The sequence below is a fragment of the Dreissena polymorpha genome, chromosome 1 (assembly GCF_020536995.1).
Source record: "Dreissena polymorpha isolate Duluth1 chromosome 1, UMN_Dpol_1.0, whole genome shotgun sequence".
Lineage (NCBI taxonomy): Eukaryota > Metazoa > Mollusca > Bivalvia > Myida > Dreissenidae > Dreissena > Dreissena polymorpha.
Window position 1 is genome coordinate 156,733,371 of NC_068355.1, and position 12,237 is coordinate 156,745,607.

Consider the following 12,237-nt stretch of genomic DNA (forward strand, 5'->3'; position numbering starts at 1 on the left):
AAAAACAAAATATAATCAAAATATATTTATTTTGTGGTTTTTTCTAATTTGTTTATTTAGTGGAGAATCAATGTAGTGCGATATTTGACGACCTATCGCGCAAGCAAGTTTATTGGAAGGCGTAGTGGTACAATGTATTAGTTTATTAATAGACATATAATAACAATCGCTATACACAACTTCACCACATAGCAGTACATAAGTGACTGTCAGCCGGAATAGCTCAGTTGGGAGAGCGTTAGACTGAAGTTGTTTACGCAACAGTCATCTAAAGGCCCCCGGTTCAATCCCGGGTTCCGGCACGAACGGAACAGTTCGGCGGCTGACAAATTTTTCAGTCAGGTTAATAAATATAATAAAGCTTTATTGTAGACATTTTTTAAATCCATTTTACTACAATTGGACATTTTTATTAAAATTAATGGATGCAACGTGGTGACAACGTTAATTAAAATTTCTATAAAGCGTGAAGCGCGACACGTATTGTTGATTGTAACAATGAGTTGCGATAAAGCAAGCAGCCGCTTATCAAGGAGGAGCTGTGTCCCAGCAACCCGTTTCCCTAGAGTCAAGCACTCCTCGGAGTTTAAAAACAAACACATATAGAGCGCAAAGCGCGACACGTTTTACTATACAGGTGGTTCGGGCCCTTTAGCATTATCCGACCATAACGTCCATAGTTATCTTCCTTAGAATTTGAGAAATTTTGAAATCCTTGTTCGAAGTCCAAAATTTTCATCCAATTGTTCCCAAACTTTCACAGGTTTTTTTATCAATGAGGACCCAACCCAAACTTTATATGAGCAATATCGGACCATAAGTCCAGAATTTATGTCTCTTTGAATTTAAAAATAAAAGTGAAAAACTGCTTGGTTAGGTGATTATGTCAACATTATTCATCAGATTCTTTCCAAACTTACATTGTCTTCATATCAATGAGCATTTTCACCTCATTAAAATGAGAAACATCGGGACAATTAGTCCAGATTTTTTTTCTATTAAATTTGACAAAATAACAATTTCCACTTGTTTAAAAGATTTCACAACTTGCGTCTAAATCTTTCCAAACTTGTTAAGTATTTTTATATCAGTATTAATCGAACCCTATTGAAAATGATGAATATCGGAGCAATAAATCTATTATGATCTTTAACTGAATTTCAAAGTATTGTGAAATGCAGCTTCTTTATACAATTTACAATTTTCATTCATTTTTTTTCAAACTTTTACAGTGTTTTCATATCAATGAGTACTCAACTCCTATCGTAAATGAGCAACGTAAGAATAAGTTCAGAATCATCTTCCCTTGAAGTTGAGAAAAATATGAAATTACGCTTACAAGATAAAGCATATTTTTTTAAACCTACACAGTTCTGTTCCATTTATGAAAACTGCACACGGACACCAGTAAAAAAAGGAAACTAATGTAAATAAAATGAACTATGAAATATGTGGGAGTTACAACACACAATCAAAGATAATGGTTATTTGGGGGTTATAACACAACATCATAAATAATGGTTATTTGGGTGTTATAACACAAAATCATAGATAATAGTTATACCAGTATATTTTTCTATTTTGTTTAAAATAATCGGCCAATATATTAATATTTACAGTAGAAAAACAAATCGTTCCACGTAACTTCATTGAGTGCCTTTTACACTGAAATTCCCGACGCCATCTGATGCTTTGCATCACTACTTATCTTGTAATTAAAAGTAATGTCAACATTGTGAGATCAAAAAAGGAACTCAACTCAAGCGTAACAATAAACACACGTTGACATTACTATTAATTATGGAACTGCCATTACTGTATTGGAAATGTGACATCAGTCATGTTATCTGAACGAAATGTTGCTACATCACACTATAATGGCCCATGCAGAGGATAGTATTATCATTAAGGTATCTTATCCAGTAAATCATGACACAATATGACTCGTTAAAGTTGTTGAACGCATAATAATGTAACCTGACAATATCACATCGATTCATAAACTACATGTTTGGCATTGATAATCGTGGGTTGGCAAAGTATTTTTCTGTTTCACGGTATTAACGATAATTGCACTTTTTTGGAAAACGGATGTTTTTGTTAGCATCGACTCGTACCGTTTTAATGTCACAGTGACCCATTGTCTGTAAAAATCAAAGAACACGGCATCATTAGGTAAATTGTATCACCCCTGAAAGCGATAATGTACACAATTTGTACTACGACGCTTTGCGTTTTTAAACTATGAGACAACAGTTATTCACAGAGAACGTTATATACAAGTAAAAGGTACCATATGGTCTTCATCCACAAACAGGCCTATTGATATAGTAAACAAAATCTTGAAATTGAATATTTTTAGAAATAAAAAAAACAAGAGACTTTTGGCGATATTTCAAATAAAAAATATAGCTATAAAATATAATATATCCTTTGAAAATTCCAGTAGCAAGTTTAATCTTTATTGTAACAATGAAGCGGAAGATTTTAGTTGTATAAATGATTTTGATTTAGAAAATTTTGCTTTCACAGAACGTGACGTATCTGTTGAAGAATATCACATTAAAATTAAAAATTTAAAACGAAATAAATTATCGGCTAGTGGTTGGATATTGAATTAATATTTTCTTTAATATAGTCATTTTTGTCTGCACATGTGTTTGATGTGTTTAACAGTACCGACATTCTTTATCGATAAATGTGGAGAATGGGTTATATTAGCTATGCATTTAAGGCTGCTGTTAATGATGTAAATAACTATAGGGAGAGGAATTGATTTTGTACGGTGCTTTTCAAACTTATTAAGCACTATTTTAAACAAGCGCATTGATTTCTCTCCAAGTAAAACACTAATGCGCAGTTCTGATTCGGAAAGGTTATTCAACTGTTGATGTTATTCATCAATTGGCTTCCATTGTACTAAAATTATTTGAATGAAAATAAACGTCAATACTTCTACATGTTTTGATAGTATACACCGCAATGTATTATGGATGAATGCTTAGAAAAGTGAATGATATGTACGGAAATGTTAAGTAACGTGTTAAATAATGTTCGTATTTTTCATATTATATTAGTTGTGCGGTCAGACTGAGGCAATGGGAGGTGCTGTCGCCGATTTTGATTTCTTTGTTTGTTAAAGACCGTGAATTTTACATACGAGATAACACTAATACTGTTTGAATTTAAATAAAATTGGGTTGATTTTAATATTATATACTGATAACATGGCTAGTTTAGGCAGGTCATCTGCTGAAGTCCAGTCATTTTTTTATAAATAATATTTTAATTGCAAGTCTTGGTCGTTATAAATAAATTTGTCCATAAATAATTTTAATCTATAAACTCTCTTGATTTTTATATTAAAAGCGTTAGTTTGTGTAATAGATACATTCCACAATTGCAACGTTCATTTCAGGATCTGACAACAAAGGTACCAATGTAAGTCCAGAACATTTTATTAAAATCAGCATTGAAGCCAAAACTTCCTGGGCGTTTTTTAATTGACATAATTTTGCTTACAGTTGAAGCTTCATCTACAGTTTTGACATAGTTATTAAAGATCTCAATATTACATTCATTTTTTCTTATGAAGAGACTAATAATATATACCTTTTTATATACATGTTTGGTCAGTTATTCCCCTATCATCTTTATTTTGTAGTTACATATAGTTTTCGTTATTCAATTTTATTTTTTCTAGTCTGCAAAAATTTTAAGATGGCTTCTTACCTTAGTCCATAATGCATAGTCCACTGCAATATGAATCTAATCATGCATCCTTTTAATTTTGAGTTCTTAATTGTTTTATTTCTTATTTGAAATTTTCTAGTTCTTTTATTGTCTCATTTAAAAAGTGTTCTTCCAATTATTCAATTCCAGATACTTTCTATAAGTTTTAATTTCTTTTTTTATAAGACCCATACAATTGATTTGCTTCTTTCCATAAGGAAAGTTTCTAGAAAAAGTTGATCATTTATATATAACTCTAATTCGCTGTCATGAACTATATTAATATTTAGATAATTGTAAATGGGTAGTGCGTATTGAAGTCTAATATCATACTTTAATTAATTTATTTCGTGTACGTATACAATGTCTGTCAGAAGATTATTATACTGTCCGATTTAATACTCGGTTTGATTTCATTGGATTAAAAGTGTTGCAAAAAGTCAGATGTGATTAATAATAAGTCCAGCCTGGCCTGTTGTATTGGTTTTGTTCTACGTCAGATAAATCTCTTTCATCACTGATTATGATGTCGGAAGGGATCAACATGATTTTAGTAGTATATAAAATCTAAAATTATATTGCGAACCTTAGGGTTATTAATATTGCGTAATAAAAATATAATCTATAACATAATTAATAACAAGGTTAACATCACCACATATGATACAGGTATCATTTTCAAATCTGTAATAATTCAAAGAAATCAGTAAAAAGGAGGAGAAGTCCATATTTGCCCATATATAGCCAGCAATGTATTAAATAACAGAAATATCAATTGGAAAACAAAACCGTTCGAATCAACAACAGATATATCTGTGTTATTGGATATGAAAATAACTGTTCCCATAGAATTAGCAGAACCATAGCTAAAACAGCATTCCGATCCTATTCCGAATTAATGGTATAGTACATATCAGGGGTAAAATTTGTATCCTGCAGACAATATATATTAGCATATAACTCTATTAAATCATTAAACACATGAAGCCTTTTTAATTTCCCATTTATTCTTCTACAGTTAAAAAAGGTTCAGATTGATAGTCATATGGATAAAGTAAGTTTCACGAAGCAACAATCCATAGCCCACGCCTTTACAGTTGAATCATAAATAAACACAGATACTTGTACGGGAAAGGTATCTAAACATAATGAAAAACAACATTAATTTAGTGATGCGAAATTCTGTATACCATGCCTTTAAAATGTAATAGTAGTAAGTAACAGACATACAAGTGATAAAGTTTATATAAAAAAAGAACAACAACATTGAACAAAAAAACATGTAAATAAAAACATGAATATAATATTGTATTGAGTGTTTTCATTACAATGGTTGATTGGTCCCATGACAGGAAGAAAATAATATGAAATTTTAGAATAAATAATTAATTATGGATATTTTGAAGCTACAAATTTGTTTTCCTTATTATGAAAGCAAACTTTAATTGTGGCATATTACCGCTTCGATATATATACGTATAGTCATCTTACTCTAAATAGTGTTAAGGTAGCGCACCTGTAATGGGAACCTTTCCAAATAAAATCATTTGTATTATTTTCTTAATCAGCATCATTTCACTGAACTACATGCTCATTTTTATGTACGCTTTCCATGCTTTTTAAAAAATTATACTGATTGTTTTCAAAACCAGCCCCACGATCGGCTTTTTTCCAGTTTATTTGCACCCCTGGGGTATATGAAAGTTCCAAAATTCATCCAGAATTTCACATATGGGCATGCCGTTGGTGTGTACAGATGCAGTAAAGGTTTTTAAAGTTTAAACAAGATGAAATAGGTATTCTTTTACATTCATTTATTTTTTATAACTTGTTATCTATGGAAGAGCGCCATGAAATGTAAGTGGATTCAGCGAAGTATAAATTGGGTTGGTTAAAAACAAAATGTCATACAATGCAAAATAGTATCATTTAAGTTATTTTTTGAACTTAGTTTGTATAGATACCCAATATACAGCAAAAATACCAAAAAATAGACAGATTTACCGTTTACTTTTTGAAACACAAATGCAATATGTATGATTCGTATTTTCAACAGAAAATCACCCAATTTAGCCATAACGTTGTTTTAATTTTTAAAATTAAAGAATCTGCATACAAATTGTAAAATATTTCATGTTAAACTAATGAGTATGAATGAAAGCAGTATTATTAAGCTATCCAAAGTAATTATTTGAAGCATACAAGCATATCTGATTCTATTAACTGTTACTGAAGAGGCTATATCGACAGACGCTGAAGTACCAAAGTTTTCACAATTCAAGTCAATATATATGTACTATCTACTATGGTAAAAGTCTGTTAATAGCACATATTATAAAGAAGTTTCCTTATGTTAGATAAAAGAGGATATTTGTTTGTTTTGAGTGAATAAGCAACATGTGCAATGTTTGTGTTATTGCTGAAAAACCGGACTACTTTTTAACAATAAACATAGCTTATATGCTAAATTAACTCAAACAATGTTTTATAAGAAATAAAACGCGTCGCAATAAAGTATGCGTTGTCGGCAGGATTCGAACATGCGCGGGAAGATCCCAAAATATTTCTAGTCTATCGCCTTAACGACTCGGCCACGAAAACTTCACATTCGTACCTACTTTAGTTAGATATCCATAAGTAAACAGGCAAAAGGGCTCTTCAATCTTCAAAGAAATCGCGGGAATCATTACAGTTGCGCTACCTTAAACAGGCAGATAGCAAGGGGGCATTGATTGACCAAGGTAATAATACTTTGCATTGTATAAACATCTAACATAGAGCGAAAATAAATTTGTCTAAATGTAACAATGCCATGTTGTATGGTGTATCGGCTTAATTTTTAAGTATTTCTTTTGGATTGTTCTATTTAAGATAGTATTTAAGAACTTTACCTAGGTAGTAATACTTTGCATTTCATTAACATCAAAACATAGAACGAAAACAAAATTTAATTAACTGTAAAAATGCCATGTAGTACAGTATTACAGATTAACTATAAATGCATTTCAACATTATTTCTACAATTTGGGTTTTTATATTCTAGACAGTATTATAGTAAGCATACACAGTTAAAAATATGTACGTTGATGTTATAAGAAAGAAATAGATTAAATACAACTTATATTTCATGATTTCAGCATGGCGACTTTTGACAACGTAAGCCTGATGGACATCAGGATTGTTTTACCTGAGCAAGCACTCATTTAAACACTATTTAGGTACAATAAATTATTTTATTACACGTACGTTGTTTTGAATAAATAACTGAAGGATAATTTGACTTGTTCTCGGTCTTCACCATACTGTTAATTTTCGTGTTAAAATTCTGTACAACTGGTCACAAAAAACAAAATAGATCATATAATTAGCGTGAAAACACCAATTAGGAAACATTCAGCATGAACTTTACGGTCGTACCTTGGCATATTGGAAAGTGAAACTAACTTTTTATTGATATAAAATTAGATAAGTAGCAAGTTAAATACCATACTTATTACATTAACGTGACACCATAATCCCCAAAATGTGATTTTACATTTGTGATGTGTTTTTTTGTATGCAAAAGATGTATACTTTTAATATCTACCAGTTAGTACTATATCCTGCTACAAATGCAATCACAATAAATAACCGTGTTCAATATTGTATATTTGGGATTTGAAATACAGTTTAAAACCATACACATAGTCGAGAAGTAAATCTTAAATAAATGCACGTATAAGTATGATGCCATGTTGATTATATTATGATCTTATAAATTATTTAACCAGTTTGGCAGCAATATGTCGACTACCAGTCTCTCTTAAATAACACTTGTCTTAATTAGATTTGGTCTCTGTACACTTTACTTATTAACTTAAACGTATCATACTGTGTAATGAATGAATGAATTGCGTCCATCAAGAAGTATATGTATTGATTGTTTATATTAAATAAACATAAAATAACTTCTACATAATTTATAATGCAGACGGTAGTAACCATTAAAGGACGACAAGCCGTGTTTAAGATTCATCGATAAATCATTGCGTCGCTATAATCGCTAAAATTGTGAATACGTGAACCATAAATTCATTGGATCATATAAATCGTTTTAAAATTGTGTGGACTTGTTATATTCATATAAGACGTATTGAATCAAACAACATTCAATGATCAGAATATGTGTCTAAATATGTGTCATACGAATAAAGAGCGATTTATTGCAAAGTAAATGTACAATAAGCATACTTATATAAAGTGCATGACTAATACATAAGCAATAAACTCTTATGCATCAGCAGGTCATCACTCTGAGCATGAATGATAGGTCCGTTATTTAAGGCAGGTGGCCAATTACAGTCAATAAAGTAAAGGACATAAGGATGTAAAAACACGCTAATTAATACAAATGGGATCGACGCCTGTGAACGGTCATTGACAAACAGCATTGCTACCAATTGCGTATACAATACGAGAATATACCAAGCACACGACTTAAGATATAAACGAACATTTAAATTTAAGCCATGAAACGGTCAAAGGGGACCATATATAAAATCGTTACCGTGCTTACATTTTTGGTTTCGTTTGAAAGTGAAAAAATTCCCGAGTTTAATATTTGTGTTTTTAATATCATAAATGTGCTGTGATAAAAATGAACTTTGTAATTCGTCTTTGTTTATGGAAATGTTGGACTTAAGCAAATAACCAAAATCTACATATGTTGAACTAATAGTCACGATCATATAAATTTGATAATTCTCTTTATACAAAACGTATAGAAAGTTGAAAATATTAATTGGTTTCGGATTAAAGCGAATTGACTGCAAAATATAAAATAGATCTTTTTCGATATATGGATTTTGTTGTCAAAGACCTTGAGTGCATTTGGAATAAAGATATTCAAATGTACAGCAACATATGACCTTATAAAGGATTATGCCGCACACAAGGATTTTAAAAACATGTATAATTATGACGGCCAATACTTTTTCGGAAACTAACCCGGTTAGCTCATTGATACATGATATTAAACATTTATGTATTACCTCTTCCACCATTTTGTGTACATTAACCCGAAACATGAATGTACTTCAACGAATATTTACATGATTTATACTTAATGTACTTAGAAATTCACATATCTGTTCGACCCGAATTAGTGTGTGAGTTGTTTTTTCGTCGTCTATAGGATAATAGAAAAGACCCCTACATCCTCTAGAACACATGAGTCATGCATTATGTTAGTATTCATCATTTTACGGCGTTTCCTTTAAAAAAAAAACAGCAAACGGTGCTCGAATTTGTGAACAATGACAAGAAAATGCTCTACCAGCATGCAACAACATAACAAATGCAAGGATTACAAAACCGTGATAATAAAGATATACTCAAGACAAAATAATTTGTGTTCTTTTATTATTACTATATGAATGTTTTTCGTGTCGTGTACAAAATTATACTGTTAAAATCTTTTAAGTAATGTAAACTAACTTGAGTTGCACACACTTATATCTTTCGAAAATCAATTAACAAAAACGCTTGCACTGTCTTGAAAAGCATTCTTAATGACTAAAATTTGAAAAACTATTTCGAGTATATACGAGAGCGGTACATTAAAGAAGCATATGCTGAATAGTCAAGTACCAATTATCAATGGCAGGGTATACAGACAGATGCTTTCTAAAAAGGTACAAGGAAATCTCAAATTCACCATACAAGAACCGATTCAGATGAAGATTCAGATAACTTAAAATATCGACCTGATGCAAAGGGTTCTGACATAAGTAATAATATTAGGTTAGTAGATATAATTGAATACTTTGAGGTACATCATATAACTTTGAATATTGATTTCGGTATAACATTTTAGACAGCAAAGCGTTACAATAAGTTATCATGACGTCATTATTTAAACACAATACAGCGAATTGATTCCCGCTGAAAACTACAGTCGTTGCGATAGTTTGTTTTTGTTGTTTAATTAATAAGTACAGTTTTGATTAACAAGTTAACATAATGATTTAATATTCTTTAGTAATAATTCTGGCTCGGCACGAATAAAAAAACGGCTAAGCATGCCCCGTTGTTATTGTGATATAAGCTTCACCTGATCTTTTTTAACACGATAGGGTTGTAACCTGTTAATGTCTCCCTAGCACACATGTGTATAGCTTTGTATTGCAAATTTGATTATAAATGCCTGTTGATTCAAAGCTTTTCTTTAAGATCAACGTGCATGAGCTATTAACTTATCAACGATATCTTGATGGAAGTATTATTATATTTTTACCGTAAAGCAGTTGGAACCTACAATTTGCAACAACTTCTCAAACATATGAGCTCGTTAATGATCAAAGTGGAAATGCAACGTAACCTTTCCATACCATTATAACCGTTAACCTAAGATAAACGCGGTTTCCAAAAATGCAGCTATGCATTAACAATACACTGATTAGAACACGCATGGCTGCCAAGTTTTAAGTAAGTATTCATAGCATTTCTACAAGACACATGTGATTTCATAATGTTTCAAGCGATGAAAGAAAAGGAGCTCGACAAAAGCTTAATATTGTGTTGTTAACAGAGTATGTTACGTATGACTCAAATGCGCTTCCGCTGACGCCGTTGGCTTAAACAGAAACATACGAATAAACTAATATATCAATGTGCGTTTATTTAGCTAATTCAACCGATGTTAATTAAATATGCTAAATATCCCAACACATATTTACGAAATACCAGGTACCAAATTTTTGTCAACAATTAAATTTAACCATTTAAACAAACTGTGTCAACTTGTATCTCTACCGGATACGATACTGTTTATGAACTAGACTTTATTTCCAATTCAGAAACATTGTTTAAGGGGCTTTTTAAAGGACTATATTTAGTATAATACTAAAGTTCTATTTTAATCTGCCCTTATAACATATCCTTAACATAACAAAATATATGAACTGACGAATCATCATTTTATTATACATAGCCATTTACACGTACTCGGGTATCATTCACAATTATATGTTTATGAATCGGATTCTTGCTGTAAGATATATAATTTCGATTTGTACGATTTGAATGTTTTTCAAAATTAAAGGGCCTGTGAAAAATCGGCAGTCACACAGTTTATTTTATTTATCAAATGTCTAAAAATAGCACTGAGCTTATTGAGCGAAAAATAGCGTTTGCCTGTGATTATTATCTAAATACTTAAATAGGCTTCCATAACTAAGCACCTCGCGAAAACAATAAAATGAACTATTAAATATGATACCTGAAAATAACACAAGTAATATTAACTTGGTTTGTTTGAATTGGACATTAAAGATTAACCTCGTTGGGAAAAGATGCAAATAATTGAAACTGAGACAACTAACATATACTATCACATCTTGCCTTGATTGATTATATGTTTTTGAGACTCAACAAAATTCGTAATGGTTTAGTGATTCATCGCAATTGTTAATATCATTCTTGACGCGTTTTACAATAACAAAGAATTTGTACATATAATTCATCAACGGCGCGTTCCGAAATATTCAACGATGGTTGCCCGTGTTGTTTTTACCGTTATCAATCCATTCTGAGTTTGTAGTATAACCACAGCCACTTTTTTCTTGTGTGCATTTTTGGTGCGGGATGCGGCGCTATATGATATGCCCGGAAAATGTTCTGACGGTTTAATAAGGGGGGTGGGGTTTTAAAAAAGACCCCCCCGCTAATTTTGCCGGGCGTTTTATTTTTCTGACAATAAGGCATTTGATCGCTACATGGATGGACATAAAATTTACATTACAATTTTTTGTATAAATAGCAGATGAATGCTTTACTGAGTCTAAGAACGTTCGTTCGCAAACATGTCGTTGTATCAGAGACTTCAATCGTTTAAAAACATGCCTTCCCATTTCGGCGTGTCAAAGGAAGACCTGGCTAGCCAAGGGTTCATCTACGACACTTGTGTAATCTCCGAAAATATTGAGTGTGTTCGATGCGTGTTTTGCCATGTGCACATTTCCATTTGGAACATGGATAAAGAAGATGTAAAACTGAGGCATCGACAGCTGTGCCCCGTTTGCCCTTTTGTGTTCGATTGGGTCATGAACACAGAAGAAGAAGTGAAACTGAAACTTAGTCAGCGACGGTTTAGCCCTGCTTGTCCTTTTGACAATGAATCATTCGGTCGGTACTTACAAAATGAGTTTTCCAAGCTATATCAAAAAGCGAACAATGGAATTGCGAAAACAGAAAGCAATAACCAACGATGTTCAACGAAATCGGTTGATATCCTTCAAACCAAAGATAACCAAAATGATGACGAATACGATGATTACAGTGATTTCGATGACCTGCTTACGGCGAAAATTGAAAAGACTTGTACTCGTACCCGCCCCAATTCCTATAAAAAACAAACTGAAAAGCAACGTAAAAAGGCTGAACAAAGGCGTTTGCAAAGGCAACTTTCAAAACGAAGAACAAAAATACGCAATGCAAATCGAGATCAAAAACAAACATATTGCCAGG

General features: G+C 31.6%; 1 non-coding gene across 1 annotated transcript; it reads left to right on the forward strand.

Annotated features, from left to right (window-relative positions):
* The first annotated feature begins 212 nt into the window (after positions 1–212).
* Positions 213–302, forward strand: Trnaf-gaa (transfer RNA phenylalanine (anticodon GAA)). The gene is given in 2 exon segments: positions 213–249; positions 267–302. It is a non-coding gene; the product is annotated as a tRNA-Phe (tRNA).
* Positions 303–12,237: the final 11,935 nt, after the last annotated feature.